At 54.5% G+C, this 17484-nt stretch overlaps 1 long non-coding RNA gene across 1 annotated transcript; it reads right to left on the reverse strand.

The window, feature by feature from the left end:
* Positions 1-348: 348 nt before the first annotated feature.
* On the reverse strand, positions 349-5115 carry LOC124487965. The gene is made up of 4 exons (XR_006958571.1): positions 5028-5115; positions 4901-4949; positions 4502-4511; positions 349-513 (listed from the first exon to the last, which is right to left on the reverse strand). It is a non-coding gene; the product is annotated as an uncharacterized LOC124487965 (long non-coding RNA).
* Positions 5116-17484: the final 12369 nt, after the last annotated feature.

Below are 17484 nucleotides of genomic sequence, written 5' to 3' on the forward strand. Positions count from 1 at the left end.
AGGTGCGCGTGCCTAAATGGGGTCTCACCAGTACTGTGGTCCCGTCGGGGTCCCACAGGGTGTTTCCTCGTTATTACTACCACACCTAACCCTAACCCTTGCAAATCAGTTCTTTTAGACCTTTAGAATATATTCTTTATTCCATTTCAGGGGTTGGAGTGAGAGGGTTTTCAGGTGCGCGTGCCATAATGGGGTCTCACCTGAACTGTGGTCCCGTCGGGGTCCCACAGGGTGTTTCCTCGTCACTATTGCAACCCTAACCCTAACCCCAACCCCACCCCGACCCCAACCCTAAACCCTAACCCCAACCCTAACCACTACACAACACTTACACTCTCCACAGCCACCTACCACACGCACAACCAACAACACACTCACCCACACAACATGCACCCATAGAACACACATCAGCTTCACCTGCACATCAGAGCACAACACAGCACTTACCTTTGCCGATCGTCCAGTCCGCCACCTTGCCAGCCTCACCGTCACATCAGGCAGTCATGAGCACACCTACAAAAGAGACAATTAACATACACATAGAAACACTTGCAGAACAACACAACACTGACATTCCATCTTTCAACACACACACATCCCCAGAAATCCCACTCCTCTCTAGACCCTCTCACACATACAAATACACACTCAATTTAGCCACACGTACATCTCAGATCCCACTTCTGGCCAGCGGACGCAGGACCCCCCCAACACTAGCCACTAAGTCCCTCACACAGTCCCACTTCAAAAAACACACCTTCTCCCCCTCTAACACACAGACACATACACGGGGAGCTTTCTCCACAGAGACAAGCTTCCCCTCCCCTGTAGGTCACCGATACTCCCCCTCATCATCCTCCCCCACCCATCTGAATCTGGTCCCAAACACCACTAAACACCCTTTAACCCCTTCTTTCTTCCCACCTTCCCCAGGCGCCGAACAGGAGAGTCCCCCAAAAAACAGGCCCTCATTGCAGGCAAATAACATGATGAAAGGGCAACCAAAAGGCAAATCACCTTTGGTAAAAGCCTACTCTGAGCCCTCCCCTTTCCATCCTATCAAGGAGCCTGTAGGGGACTCTCCGAAACTCGGCGCCTCAACACGCACATCCCTACAGCCAACACACACTTCTCAACTCCGGTCACAAGACCCTAGCACCCCCCAGTACACCCAAGCACTAGTCACACCAACTTATCACATAGCCCGGCCCGCACGCAAGGTGGCGGACTGGAACATTAAAGGCATAAAGTCCCATCTGTTCATCGGGGATTCCAACTTAAATAGGATTCCCCCCTTCCAGAACCCTAGGGCACAGGTGGATAGCTACCCCGGGGCCATCTTTCACCATTTCCAAAAGGTACTGGAAAAAACACAGGTACACCCACACACAGAGGTGGTGGTCCTCTCGGTGGGTCTCAACAATAAGGATCTCGACCCATACCAGACATCACTCAAACAATTAGGCAACATGTACAGGGAAGCCAAGAGCACCTTCCCTAACGCCACCATCTACATCCCCATCATAAGCCACTCACCACTTCTCACTCCACAACATAAACAAAACATTAAGATCATAAATAGTTACATCAGCAAACACCTACCCACACTGCATGAAATACCTCATGATGCATTCTACACCAATAGGGACAACATTCACTGGACACCAGAAACAGCAGCAGCAATATTTGCACACTGGTGTTCACAGTTAAATTTATAATTACTCATACTCACAACCCAGACACCTTTAACATTGTCACACATTTACCAACGACACATACATCTAGGGCCCCCCCTCCTCCCCCCGCCCCCCAGCTCCCTCATTCACCACTACCATCCAATTCTAACATTTTGAATCTGTCCAAAACATTTCACCCATCACCAACACAAGTAGCACTTCTGGAGAGAGGCCTCACCTTTGTGCCCCGCCCCACCACTTTTGACCAGGAGGAACTTCAAAGGGACATCCATAAATATCACAGACGACTTAAAATACTGGACTACTTTGACTACACAGAGAGCGATAACCACCTGCCCTTCATCAATCCTTCCACCTGGGAGCCTAAACTCTCCCAGGTGGACCACCACATCAGGACCCTCATCAAGGCGGACAGAAGGACTCTACGAGACCATAACACACAGACGGACAGACAGGACAACCTCACTACCACACTCCGAGAGTCACTACAAACACTTAAAAACAACCCACACATAGTCATCAAACCAGCGGACAAAGGATCCAAAATAGTCATCTTAGATAACCACCAGTACATTTTTGAAGCTAACAGGCAGTTAAACAACATCAGACATTATAAAATCATACCGGATAGCATACAACCACAGACACAGGTGAGACTTAGGACTATAATCAAATCACTTTATGACAGACGCTACATTACAGCTAAGCAACGGGACTACCTATACGGACCGGACACCCCACGACAAAGACTCTTTTACTTACTTCCCAAGATCCACAAAGAACCGGACACCTGGACCATTCCCTTTGAAGTTCCTCCTGGCAGACCCATAGTATCCGATTGCAACAGCGAGTCCTATAACATCTCGGAATACATCGACTACTACATCAACCCCTTATCCACCCAGCACCCCAGCTATCTTAAAGACACATATCACTTTTTAGAAAAGCTCAAGCCCATAGCCGTTCCCTCCCACACACACATCTTTACCATCGATGTTGACAGCCTGTACACCAACATTAACACCACAATGGGTGTGCAGGCTGTCAAATCCCTATTTCATAAGCACCCAGATAACAATAGACCGGATCAGGACATTTTACAGTTATTACAAATTAGCTTAGATAATAACGATTTTTTATTTAACAATAAACATTATCTGCAGACGATGGGAACGGCTATGGGCAAAAAGTTTGCCCCCGCATATGCCAACATTTACATGGCTGAGTGGGAGAGAGAAGCGCTGTCAAAGTGTCCACTGCAACCATCATTCTACTTCAGGTTTTTAGACGATATCATAGGGGCATGGCCACACGACATCAAACATTTCACGGAATTCATACACATACTTAACTCACACCATCCATCCATCACGGTGAAGTATATCATTGACCCACAACAGATTCACTTTCTGGACACTACAGTTTACTTTCACACGATAAACGCAACACATAAGACACTTCAGACACGAGTATATTTCAAACCCACAGACACACACGCACTATTACATAAACATAGCTATCACCCCAAGCACACATTTAAAGGTATCGTCAAATCACAGATCATCCGGTTTCATAGAATATCGTCTCACAAAGACGATTTACACATAGCCACTCAAACACTCTTTCACTCACTCAGACAAAGGGGATATTCCAAGAGGTTTCTGCGCACTATTAAAAATGACACTTTGGCAGCTCTCTCTCCCACTCGGCCCACACACACACCCAACACTACAAACAATGATGCACACACAACCAACACACACACATCACACACACCTCAGACATTCCTAATACAAGCAACAGTACATACACAACCTGCAGCAGAGCCCCTCCCCCTCCTATCCCCCTTCCCCCCAAATCCTCTCCCTTACCCTACACCGGGTTTGCATCCTGTATCCTCCCCCAACCCCCCTCCTAACCCTAAACCTTCCCAGGGCCCTGCTACAGTACCCCACCCAACACCCCGCTACTACCCCATCTTTAATTCCACCCGTAGTTATAGTCACCAACCCCACCCTCCCCTTAGCCCCACTCCTCCCCCTCCCAAAACTATACCCAGCCTGGTCCCCTACCCTAACCACAACCCCTCGGATCCCGCGCCTAACCCCAACCCTCCCCGCAACCCCACCCCCCCTCCTTTTAATTCCACGGGTAGACCCAACCTGACTTTTAACCCTAACCCCAACCTTCCCGACCCCACGCCCAACCTCAACTCCCCCTTTAACACCTCCGCGGACCCGCCCTTTAACCCCATCCCGGAATCACACCCCCCCTTTAACCCTACCTTTCCTCCCACTTCCCCGGCTACCTCACACACAACCGGCACTGGCCCAGATCCACCTAAAATCATAATTCCCTTAGTTACGACATTCTCACATAGAACACGCCCACTACAACATGCATTCAAACACAATTTCACCACAGCTCAACACACATACCCCCCACTTAAACCATATAGGATCATCTCCGCATATAGAAAAAATAAAAGTCTTAAGGATATTCTCATACATACTAAATTCAGCAATATGCCCCCTCCAATAACCAAACCTCACACATTGCACTACAAAAACAGGAAATTTATTACAAACCCCCATAGCCACACATCGGCTCCAGTCCCGGACAGCCTCACCCTACAAACCTCCAATGTGGTTTACATCATCACCTGCACCCTCTGCCATAAACACTATGTAGGAGAAACCGGAGGTTCAATAGACACTAGGCTGAAACAACACCTCAACAACATCTCACGGGCACACCTACAAACAACACTGGTCACACACTTCCAGGAGCACCCCGTCACTCACCTCATCATATCTGGTGTGGAGTCGGGGTCCGGGTGGTCCAGTGGACAGCGGAAGCATGCCGAAAGAAAATGGATCACACAGTTGAACACAATTACACCCCTGGGACTGAATGAGAAAACATAACATTCTTATTTTTCACACAGGACCAGTTTAATTTAATAAATAAAGTGTATACATATTTTTTCATGGCAATTCTGTTGATGTATACTTCCTTCTGGTACTGACTACACAACACCCACACACACACACAGATCAGGTCCATACACAACACATACGTCTACACCCTCACACAGAGGCTCAAATAAACACATACACATAGTTTACCTTTTTACTTATTCACATACAGCTTGACATAGACACATAGACTGACACACTAGAAAACAGTGCAACAACACTTACCTTGATCTCCATCTTCAGCACCATCCACTTATTCATCGCCACACAGCACCTGTAAAATACACCCACACATATTTACCTGCACACACATAGATCTACACATTAAAAAAGTAATTTCAACAACACTTACCTTGATCCTCAAATCCACAACACCATCCACTCATTCAGCGCCACACAGCACCTGTAAAAAACAAACAAACATGATTCTACAACACATCCATTTGCATTCCTACCCTTTTCATTTCAATTTCAATTAGCTTAACAACACAGTAATAATAGGCCCGTGCTCTTTAAGACCATCCAGTTGTTCTTTTAACCCTACCCTAACCCAAACCTAACCCTAACCCTGTTTAATGTTCTGGCATGGGCCTGCAGGAGGCACCGCCCGGGGAGTGGAGTTCTGCGTTCTTGACTACAACCTTGCTTTGGCTCTGAGGAGCCCCCTCTCTTGCTCTGCCTACTACACACTCTCAAACTCTCCTCTCGCTCACACACACACATCTCCACATCCACACGCATTGTCTCTTTTTCCCTTCTCACAGGCCCTGTCCTTCCTGTACTCATGTACACCTGTGGTGCTCTTCTTCTGAGCACCCCCATTTTGCTTTCACGGCACTCGTGTGTCCTGTCCACTAACCCGCTCTCTCCCCAGGTGCACATGAGGTGCAGATGTCTTCTACTCTTCAAACACGCCCTGGTTTTGGTATAGGTTATTCTCTCTTTTTCAGGCAGGCCTTTTTTAGACTTTCAGATTGAGTTGGCTTCTGGGCACAGGTATAGCACGCACTCACACACTCATGTGCATCCATTCACTCACGACAGTGCCACTACTCTTCCAGTGGACCCTGTTTGGACTACGCAGAATCACCGTTGCCGTTGGGACACCTTTGGCTCCGCGCAATCGGCGCTTCGCGCCGATGCGCTCCGCGCTTAGGATTGGATGTGAGGAGCCCCCAGTGTCTTCACTCGGATGTAGCATGTGCTACGGCTACCGGTCACCTCTGCTACCCACGCGTGAACCTTGACACCAGAGGTCTCCTACCTCTCCTCCTCGGGGGTTACCTTGCTTGTGGGGACAGAAGACTTCAGAGCATGCTCCTGCTTAGACCTGGTGGTTTGCACACGTCCGTTAGTGGATACGGGGGTGGGTTATCCATGTACCCGTCGGTTGCTCACGTCCTCTTAGTGCTTAGGCATTTATTTACCTCGGGTAGCAAGCGTGACAAGGTCTACAGGCCTGGGACCCCTTTGGGGTCCTGGAGGGGGTCCACTCCCCTACCCCCTCTGATGGATGATCTACATGGGTCTAGGATACTGGTGCATTTACCCCTAGCTTATGTACTGAACTGCTTGGCGTGGGGGTCTTCAGACACTGCTCCCTAACCCTAACCCTAACTCCAGAACCTGGCTATGGTCCCGGCCCAGGACTCTTCTGGGCGGGTTTGGGTCCTCATGACCCCGGACCAGCTTCCCCAGGCACCGAGGCCCCTACAACAGCCCCGCCGCCATTCTCCCCACACTGGCGACCGGCGGCCCGCCACTCGGACCGCCGCCCAAACCATCACCGGTATTCACCGCCGTCCTCGCGCCGCACCCACCGCCACCGTGAGGGACACGATTCTTACCGTGCGCGTGTAGCGCAGGCCAGCTCTTCTACCCCCGGACGGACCCGGACCACTGGCCCTTCCGCCCCCACCCGGGACGCGGACCGCCGGGCCCAACACTCCACCCCCTCCCAAGCCACTGACACCTCTGCACAACCGCCTCGGCGGCGCCGTCGCGGAGGTGTCCGCAGGACCCAGGCGTGCCTGCGCTACCTGGAGCGCACCGCCGAAACTGCCGACAGGACGGAACAGGGCAGCGGTCGCAGGACCGCGCTACCTACCCGCAGGACCCCGGCCACAGCCGCGGCCTCTACCGCGGCCTCTGTCGCCGCGCAGCCCGCGGCGGCACGCCTCGCTCCTCTACCGCTGACCACGGACCTACACGCGGTCTGGAGGAGCAAGGCGCCCAAGGCCCATGGTCCTCAGGTCACGGAGGCCGGAAAGTTGGTCTGTCGCTTGATCAAGACGGCCTTCCACCGGGACCAGGTCAACCAATACTTGACCAATGGAGTCACCCCACCTGGCCACGACCGCAAGCTGACGGAACTGGCCAGTCTGTTTCGTCCGTCCTCCCCGACGTTCGAAAGCTGGGAGGAACTCCAGACTAACGCGGCCGACTGGTTTACCCGCAATTACAGGTCCCTCCTACGCCATTACGACCTGGCGTTGGAGGCCAAGGTCCGCCACCTCCAGACCCGGTTCCCGGTCTTCGCCGGTTGGTCGGACGCCTGGGAACTTGGAGTCCGCTGGGCCGCAGTGGACCTTGGTGCTCCTGTGCCTCAGATTACTCTGAGGCACGTGGAGGCACTCCTCCCGGCTCCCGTCATGCCCATGGAACCCGCCGCTCCCTGGATTGCCCCTGTCTCGGCTTCCAGGCCCTCCGGCCAACCCCACACGCCTCCCACCACCTCCCGCCGGGCTCTCACTTTTGAGGACCTGGACCAGGCCCCCGGAAACCTGCAGGACCAGGACGCCAGTGATGGCCAGTGATGATGCTCTCCTCGCGGACCACCTCATGGACTTCGAGCTCCGGTCCGACCCCCTCCCCCCACCTGCTCTCCCCCTCCCCCCCTCCCCCACCCTTAGCTTTTCCCTTTCAGAGCTGGCGGAGGACGAAATCATTGATTTCCTGTCCTTACCTCCTCCCCCCCCAGGGATCCCGACTAGTCCTACCCTTACCCCTCCCCCTCGCTCCTCTTCCCCTCCCCCTCCTCCAGCCGGTAGCAGCTCCTCTGCTACACCTCCTGGCCAGACTTCGGCGGAGCGCCCTTCAGCGGAGCGCCCTTCTGCGGCGCGTCCGCTGCCCCTCTATACGCGACACGGCCCGGGGCTTAAGAAGGACTGGTCCTTGACCCCCAGCCGGCCGGTCGTGATTATGGGGGATTCAAACCTCCACCGCCTCCCTCCAGTTCTGCTGGACAGAGTGCAGGTGGACTGCTACCCTGGGGCCAGATTCACGCACGCTGTTGATATTCTCAACAGTGTCGCGACCCCCAACCTACTGGTCACGCAGGTCATCCTGTCGTTCGGTTTGAAAAACAGAACGTCTCCGTCGGCCTATGCCTTCCCCCAGGCCAATGTGATGATCCGCCGCGCTCACGCGGTGTTTCCACGGGCCTCTATAGCAGTGCCCCTTATTAATGTGGACCCAGTTTTACCTGCTGTGCAGGTGAACAACATCGCGCGGCTCAACGCGTTCCTGGCGTCTCACACGACCGTGGTCCCCCTTCTACCTGCAGCCTTGTTCCGGACGCAGGTGGATAATATCCACTGGACGGCGGCCACGGCTCGGGCAATGTTGGCCCACTGGACCCCTTATTTGGGCTAGCCGCGCCACTCGCCCCTTCACAATATGGACTTCAGTGCTCAGCCACCTCTGTGGCCGCTGGCACGTTCCTCAAGGCTTCTTTCGCGCCCCCTTCGGGTGTGGCGCGTTTTCCACGTCCACACTTTCATATGTGGTCCTTATGCTCATGCCAGCAATATTGTGCGTGGCTGAGCCCGGATTCTTCCCTTGTTCTTTCCTTAAAAGACCCCCTGGCCCCCGCCCGGGCCTCCCTCACCACGGTAATGACCATCTCCTCCTTGACACACCATCCTTCCGCCCACTTGAGCTTGGACACTGTCTCGCTGGCGTGCCTAGGTGGATACGGAGACGGGACTATCCATGTACCCACCTCTGTTTTCTTGTCCCTCTGAGTGTTATCCTCCACTCAGGAGGCTGGGTAGCTTGTAGACCACTGGACACCCGGCCTGGGTCCCCTTTCGGGTTCCTGGAGGGGCCTAGCCCCTGTCTCTTGGTGTTGTATCCCGGGGTCCCTGGTAGATGCCAGTGCACCAACTCTGATCCTTGCTTATCGGTTCTCCGATCTGCTTGGTGATGGGATTTCTCAGACATCTAACCCTAACCCTAACCCTAACCCACACTTCCCTCATTGTCGATTTGGATAGGTGCATACCCGAGCTACTGCTGGCTTTGGAGAGGGCTGCTACGCATCGGAACGCTAACAGGGCTGCAGCTGCCATCATCCTGCAGGTTACAATATTCAACGGCGCCAGGCGCGGGGTTTTCTTGGAGATGACCCGCGACAACTTTGCCTCCGCCGAGCGCCTGGAGGATATGTTTCTTGTTTCAGTGCCGGAGCACAAGACGGCGCAATATCATGGCCCTGCCGTCTTAGCTCTCACGGGGGAAGAGCATGGATGGCTCTCTCGCTTTGTAGAGGCATCCACCAAGCTTCCCGGTTACCCTCGGAACACCGAGCAGAGACTGTTCTTTTCCCGCAGCGGATCTTGCATGAATGGGCTATCCACAAACGTCCGGAAGTTGATGCATAGCTTGGGCCACCAAGGCATCACCCTGCATCACTTACGCCATTCCATAAGCACATTAAATTGGACCCACATGAGCGGGTCGGAACGAAATTTGATAGCTCACCATATGTGCCATTCTGCTGTTACCGAAGAGAGGTTTTATGTCCGCATTGGGACACCTCTTGGGCATGTTCAGGCCCGCAAAAACATCGCTGCTTTGCTGTGTGGTCCAAATGTTTGAATAAAAGAACCATTTGAATGAATTTCGTCTCGTGTTTACGTGGGTTTCAAAGCCCGAGCATACACATCTCACATCGGCCACTCCTCTCCCTCAAAGTGGACGTGCGCCCTAGCCCTAAGCCGGGTTTAATTGGACGCTCCAAACACCCGGGCCTACGTCACGCGTCCACGGCGTCCACCCCATATTATTCACCGGGGTTAAAAGCCTAAGAGAGTGGGCTACTCAGCCGTTTTATAAAGTGTTCCCCCGAAATTAGATTGGGGAAAGTAAGACGCCTCTGGGGTACGAACCCCGGTCACCCATTTCCATTGCCATCTGCCACGGCGGTTATTCACACATCCACAGGATTGTGTGAATAATTGTGTTGAGGATCAGGTGAGGGAGAGGGGGAAACTGACCTTTGGTTTTAGAGGGTAGGCTGCCATCTGCTGGATGTTTGAGTCCATGTTTTACCTCCAGGGGTCGCCAGGGTGCGGGGGTATCCGACCGGGGTGCCTCTTGTGCGGGCACTGGGTCCTGGGCAGACCCTCTGCTGGATGTTTGAGTCCATGTTTGACCTCCAGGGGTCTCGGGGTGCGGGGGTATCCGACCGGGGTGCCTCTTGGGCGGGCACTGGGTCCTGGGCAGACCCTCTGCTGGATGTTTGAGTCCATGTTTGACCTCCAGGGGTCGCCAGGGTGCGGGGGTATCCGACCGGGGTGCCTCTTGGGCGGGCACTGGGTCCTGGGCAGACCCTCTGCTGGATGTTTGAGTCCATGTTTGACCTCCAGGGGTCGCCAGGGTGCGGGGGTATCCGACCGGGGTGCCTCTTGGGCGGGCACTGGGTCCTGGGCAGACCCTCTGCTGGATGTTTGAGTCCATGGTTGACCTCCAGGCCTCTCGGGGTCCGGGGGGTATCCGACCGGGGTGCCTCTTGGGCGGGCACTGGGTCCTGGGCAGACCCTCTGCTGGATGTTTGAGTCCATGTTTGACCTCCAGGGGTCGCCAGGGTGCGGGGGTATCCGACCGGGGTGCCTCTTGGGCGGGCACTGGGTCCTGGGCAGACCCTCTGCTGGATGTTTGAGTCCATGTTTGACCTCCAGGGGTCTCGGGGTGCGGGGGTATCCGACCGGGGTGCCTCTTGGGCGGGCACTGGGTCCTGGGCAGACCCTCTGCTGGATGTTTGAGTCCATGGTTGACCTCCAGGGGTCTCGGGGTGCAGGGGTATCCGACCGGGGTGCCTCTTGGGCGGGCACTGGGTCCTGGGCAGACCCTCTGCTGGATGTTTGAGTCCATGGTTGACCTCCAGGCCTCTCGGGGTCCGGGGGGTATCCGACCGGGGTGCCTCTTGGGCGGGCACTGGGTCCTGGGCAGACCCTCTGGTTCTTTCAGGTCTCTGAAAACCAGGTTTCTGAAACCGCGCCGATGGTCGTCTGGTGGACTGGGGCCCGCGACCATGTAAAGTTTGTAATCTCGAAGCTGGGAGACTGCTGAAAAGGCTGGGAAAACGGTCAAACATGGTTATCTCCGGTGCCGTTCAACCGATTTTTGGGAATAAAGGCTCGTTGGATAGGTAAGATCCGGGGCAACAAAACCCCGGTGTGCAACTTTTGCGCACGTGCGCGTGCGCGACACAGGAACCGAAACAAAACTTCAAACGTCTCCCCTGAAATAAGTACACCTTTTCAGGGGAAAATAAACACTCCCCTCCGTGCCCCCGGGTCTAACTGGAATAATAAAAGAGTCCCCAGCCAAATCCCATGTTCCGTTGAATAACTGTGAATTTATTATCTTGCCAGCATCCAATAAGTCAAGCACACTTTCAGTCTGCAAAAGTGGAAGGAATTGAGACTTGTGTAGAGGCATCTCCACTTTGCGGGCACTCAGAGACTCGGGGGAAGACTTTTTGGATAGGTATGGACCGGGGGAAGAAGGCCGAGGAGAGACCCCCGGGCGTGCACGCGCGTGGGAGACGCACGGAACGAAACAAGATTTCAAACGCTTCTACCGAAATGGGAACACGTTTTCCGGGTGAAATAACCACAGTGCACGCTGCCCCCGCCTCTAACTTAAATGGGAAAATTGTCCCCGTCGAGATCCATGGGACACAACGGACACGGGAGGCCGACGAATATTTCAAACGTCTCCCCCGAAAAAAGTACACCTTTTCCGGGGAAAGAAAACAAATTCCCCGCTGCCCCCGCCTCTAACTTAAATGGGAAAATTGTCCCCGTCGAGATCCATGGGACACAACGGACACGGGAGGCCGACGAATATTTCAAACGTCTCCCCCGAAAAAAGTACACCTTTTCCGGGGAAGATAAACACTCTCCACGCTACCCCCGGGTCTAACTTGAATTTTAAAAGTGTCCCCAGCCAAATCCCACGTTCGGGTGAATAACTGTGAATTTTACACCTCCAAAGCATTCAAAAAGTCAAGCACACTTTCAGTCGGCAAAAGTGGAAGGAATTTGAGACTCGTGTGGAGGCATCTCCACTTTGCGGGCACTCAGAGACTCGGGGGAAGACTTTTTGGATAGGTATGGACCGGGGGAAGAAGGCCCATGAGAGACCCCCGGGCGTGCACGCGCGCTGGAAACGCACGGAACGAAACAAGATTTCAAACGCTTCTACCGAGTCGGGAACACGTTTTCCGGGTGAAATGACCACAGTGCACGCTGCCCCCGCCTCTAACTTATATGGGAAAATTGTCCCCGTTCAAATCCATGGGGCAGAACGAAAACGGGAGGCCCACGAATATTTCAAACGTCTCCCCCGAAAAAAGTACACCTTTTCCGGGGAGAAAAAACACACTACCCGCTGCCCCAGCCTCCAACTTGAATTATAAAAGTGTCCCCAGCCAAATCCCACGCTCGGGCGAGAAACGGCGAATTTTACCCTTTTTCACCTTTCCACACCTCCAGCGCACCCTCACACGGTCATCCCCGGCCTCCCAGGGGACCACCACTCCGGGACGTCCCCGGGCACCCATCCCCGGGCTCCCAAGGGACCCCCACTCCGGCCGCACCCTGCACACCCACTTTTGGGATCCAAGGGGACCCCCCCACACCCTCCCGGCCTCCCCGGGGACCCCCTCTCCAAGGGGGGACTGCACACCTCCGGGGGGGGTGTCCCCCATCACCCATTCACCGGGGGGCCCTGTGCACCCACTATTAAGCCCACCCCCTGTGTTAAAACCCATTAAATGCAACTTTAAGAAATATGTGCCCCTGGTCATCCAATTGACTTCCATTCAAAATGGACTTAGGTTTTGAAGGCTTAGAATTTTGTGCACCTGGGCATCCGCCCATTGACTTCCATTCAAAATGGACTTAGGTTTTGAAGGCTTAGAATTTTGTGCACCTGGGCATCCGCCCATTGACTTCCATTCAAAATGGACTTAGGTTTTGAAGGCTTAGAATTTTGTGCACCTGGGCATCCGCCCATTGACTTCCATTCAAAATGGACTTAGGTTTTGAAGGCTTAGAATTTTGTGCACCTGGGCATCCGCCCATTGACTTCCATTCAAAATGGACTTAGGTTTTGAAGGCTTAGAATTTTGTGCACCTGGGCATCCGCCCATTGACTTCCATTCAAAATGGACTTAGGTTTTGAAGGCTTAGAATTTTGTGCACCTGGGCATCCGCCCATTGACTTCCATTCAAAATGGACTTAGGTTTTGAAGGCTTAGAATTTTGTGCACATGGGCATCCGCCCATTGACTTCCATTCAAAATGGACTTAGGTTTTGAAGGCTTAGAATTTTGTGCACCTGGGCATCCGCCCATTGACTTCCATTCAAAATGGACTTAGGTTTTGAAGGCTTAGAATTTTGTGCACCTGGGCATCCGCCCATTGACTTTCATTTAAAATGGACTTAGGTTTTGAAGGCTTAGAATTTTGTGCACCTGGGCATCCGCCCATTGACTTCCATTCAAAATGGACTTAGGTTTTGAAGGCTTAGAATTTTGTGCACCTGGGCATCCGCCCATTGACTTCCATTCAAAATGGACTTAGGTTTTGGAGGCTTAAAAGTTTGTGCCTCTGGTACTCCGCCCATTGACTCCCATTCAAAATGGACTTAGGTTTTGGTTGTTTTCACCGACATGTCATCCCTTTTGAGTCCACAGGAGGGTGACTGTTTGTGGGCTTTGGTTTTTGGGGAAGTACCACTCCTTGCCTCTCGGCGTCCCTCCATTGACTCCCCTACCATGGATCAACACTGTCCCCGCCCAGTACACGCTTCCCATGGAAAAACACCTTCCTGCCAATCGGCAATTATGCCTTGATTGATGCCGACCGACCTCAATGCTTGCCGCACATCACGGACGTTTCAAGGAAGAAGGTAGTGAAACCCTGCATTCTCTGCTCTGGGAAACCTTTCGCCCGACTAGACAGACATCTTACAAAGGTGCACAAATTGAAAGTTGGCACCCACGATTACGACAATGCTTACAGAGGACTGACATCCAAGGATGCCGCCGAGGACGATCAACACCTCAAGCCGGGGTGCTCAAATACCCACAACGCTGTACCCACCGGTCCGGAGACCCACCAGAACATGTCCAGTTCCAGCCCCAGTTCCAGCTGCAGCTCAACCGACGAAGACACAGACACTGGGACCATTGTGAGCGCTTACCACGCTTACCTGGTGATCCCGCAAGCTTCGAAAAGACAGATGGAAAACGTCAAAAGCACCGTTAATCGAATCATAGACTTTATGGGTCAAATTAAGAACTTTGAAGAACCAGAAGCAGTTCAAAGTTGGTACAGCGACCTGTCCACCCGAGGTCTGAAGGCGAGTACCCTCAAATCGTACCTCTGTGACGTTACTGCGTTTGTGAAGTGGGTTAAAGATTATAAGCCGACCGGCCTTGCCGTTTCGAAAAAGGTCCTCCGTCCCATGCTCATGAAATTGAGCAAGCTTTCAAGAGACAACCGTGTCAACGTTCGTAGACACCGGCTGACCATCACCCATTCCCAGCAGACGGGCCTGCTAAGGAGTGAGGAGATCCGTGCCATTGGCACCGATTTGGATAGGTGCATACCCGAGCTACTGCTGGCTTTGGAGAGGGCTGCTACGCATCGGAACGCTAACAGGGCTGCAGCTGCCATCATCCTGCAGGTTACAATATTCAACGGCGCCAGGCGCGGGGTTTTCTTGGAGATGACCCGCGACAACTTTGCCTCCGCCGAGCGCCTGGAGGATATGTTTCTTGTTTCAGTGCCGGAGCACAAGACGGCGCAATATCATGGCCCTGCCGTCTTAGCTCTCACGGGGGAAGAGCATGGATGGCTCTCTCGCTTTGTAGAGGCATCCACCAAGCTTCCCGGTTACCCTCGGAACACCGAGCAGAGACTGTTCTTTTCCCGCAGCGGATCTTGCATGAATGGGCTATCCACAAACGTCCGGAAGTTGATGCATAGCTTGGGCCACCAAGGCATCACCCTGCATCACTTACGCCATTCCATAAGCACATTAAATTGGACCCACATGAGCGGGTCGGAACGAAATTTGATAGCTCACCATATGTGCCATTCTGCTGTTACCGAAGAGAGGTTTTATGTCCGCATTGGGACACCTCTTGGGCATGTTCAGGCCCGCAAAAACATCGCTGCTTTGCTGTGTGGTCCAAATGTTTGAATAAAAGAACCATTTGAATGAATTTCGTCTCGTGTTTACGTGGGTTTCAAAGCCCGAGCATACACATCTCACATCGGCCACTCCTCTCCCTCAAAGTGGACGTGCGCCCTAGCCCTAAGCCGGGTTTAATTGGACGCTCCAAACACCCGGGCCTACGTCACGCGTCCACGGCGTCCACCCCATATTATTCACCGGGGTTAAAAGCCTAAGAGAGTGGGCTACTCAGCCGTTTTATAAAGTGTTCCCCCGAAATTAGATTGGGGAAAGTAAGACGCCTCTGGGGTACGAACCCCGGTCACCCATTTCCATTGCCATCTGCCACGGCGGTTATTCACACATCCACAGGATTGTGTGAATAATTGTGTTGAGGATCAGGTGAGGGAGAGGGGGAAACTGACCTTTGGTTTTAGAGGGTAGGCTGCCATCTGCTGGATGTTTGAGTCCATGTTTTACCTCCAGGGGTCGCCAGGGTGCGGGGGTATCCGACCGGGGTGCCTCTTGGGCGGGCACTGGGTCCTGGGCAGACCCTCTGCTGGATGTTTGAGTCCATGTTTGACCTCCAGGGGTCTCGGGGTGCGGGGGTATCCGACCGGGGTGCCTCTTGGGCGGGCACTGGGTCCTGGGCAGACCCTCTGCTGGATGTTTGAGTCCATGTTTGACCTCCAGGGGTCGCCAGGGTGCGGGGGTATCCGACCGGGGTGCCTCTTGGGCGGGCACTGGGTCCTGGGCAGACCCTCTGCTGGATGTTTGAGTCCATGTTTGACCTCCAGGGGTCGCCAGGGTGCGGGGGTATCCGACCGGGGTGCCTCTTGGGCGGGCACTGGGTCCTGGGCAGACCCTCTGCTGGATGTTTGATTCCATGGTTGACCTCCAGGCCTCTCGGGGTCCGGGGGGTATCCGACCGGGGTGCCTCTTGGGCGGGCACTGGGTCCTGGGCAGACCCTCTGCTGGATGTTTGAGTCCATGTTTGACCTCCAGGGGTCGCCAGGGTGCGGGGGTATCCGACCGGGGTGCCTCTTGGGCGGGCACTGGGTCCTGGGCAGACCCTCTGCTGGATGTTTGAGTCCATGTTTGACCTCCAGGGGTCTCGGGGTGCGGGGGTATCCGACCGGGGTGCCTCTTGGGCGGGCACTGGGTCCTGGGCAGACCCTCTGCTGGATGTTTGAGTCCATGGTTGACCTCCAGGGGTCTCGGGGTGCAGGGGTATCCGACCGGGGTGCCTCTTGGGCGGGCACTGGGTCCTGGGCAGACCCTCTGCTGGATGTTTGAGTCCATGTTTGACCTCCAGGGGTCTCGGGGTGCGGGGGTATCCGACCGGGGTGCCTCTTGGGCGGGCACTGGGTCCTGGGCAGACCCTCTGCTGGATGTTTGAGTCCATGTTTGACCTCCAGGGGTCGCCAGGGTGCAGGGGTATCCGACCGGGGTGCCTCTTGGGCGGGCACTGGGTCCTGGGCAGACCCTCTGCTGGATGTTTGAGTCCATGTTTGACCTCCAGGGGTCTCGGGGTGCGGGGGTATCCGACCGGGGTGCCTCTTGGGCGGGCACTGGGTCCTGGGCAGACCCTCTGCTGGATGTTTGAGTCCATGGTTGACCTCCAGGGGTCTCGGGGTGCGGGGGTATCCGACCGGGGTGCCTCTTGGGCGGGCACGGGGTCCTGGGGGTCCTGGGCAGACCCCCTGCTGGATGTTTGAGTCCATGGTTGACCTCCAGGGGTCGCCAGGGTGCGGGGGTATCCGACCGGGGTGCCTCTTGGGCGGGCACGGGGTCCTGGGCAGACCCCCTGCTGGATGTTTGAGTCCATGGTTGACCTCCAGGCCTCTCGGGGTCCGGGGGGTATCCGACCGGGGTGCCTCTTGGGTGGGCACGGGGTCCTGGGCAGAACCCCTGCTGGATGTTTGAGTCCATGTTTGACCTCCAGGGGTCGCCAGGGTGCGGGGGTATCCGACCGGGGTGCCTCTTGGGCGGGCACGGGGTCCTGGGCAGACCCTCTGCTGGATGTTTGAGTCCATGGTTGACCTCCAGGCCTCTCGGGGTCCGGGGGGTATCCGACCGGGGTGCCTCTTGGGCGGGCACTGGGTCCTGGGCAGACCCTCTGGTTCTTTCAGGTCTCTGAAAACCAGGTTTCTGAAACCGCGCCGATGGTCGTCTGGTGGACTGGGGCCCGCGACCATGTAAAGTTTGTAATCTCGAAGCTGGGAGACTGCTGAAAAGGCTGGGAAAACGGTCAAACACGGTTATCTCCGGTGCCGTTCAACCGATTTTTGTGAATAAAGGCTCGTTGGATAGGTAAGATCCGGGGCAACAAA

This window comes from Hypomesus transpacificus, unplaced genomic scaffold (genome assembly GCF_021917145.1).
Source record: "Hypomesus transpacificus isolate Combined female unplaced genomic scaffold, fHypTra1 scaffold_111, whole genome shotgun sequence".
In the NCBI taxonomy this organism is placed as follows: domain Eukaryota; kingdom Metazoa; phylum Chordata; class Actinopteri; order Osmeriformes; family Osmeridae; genus Hypomesus; species Hypomesus transpacificus.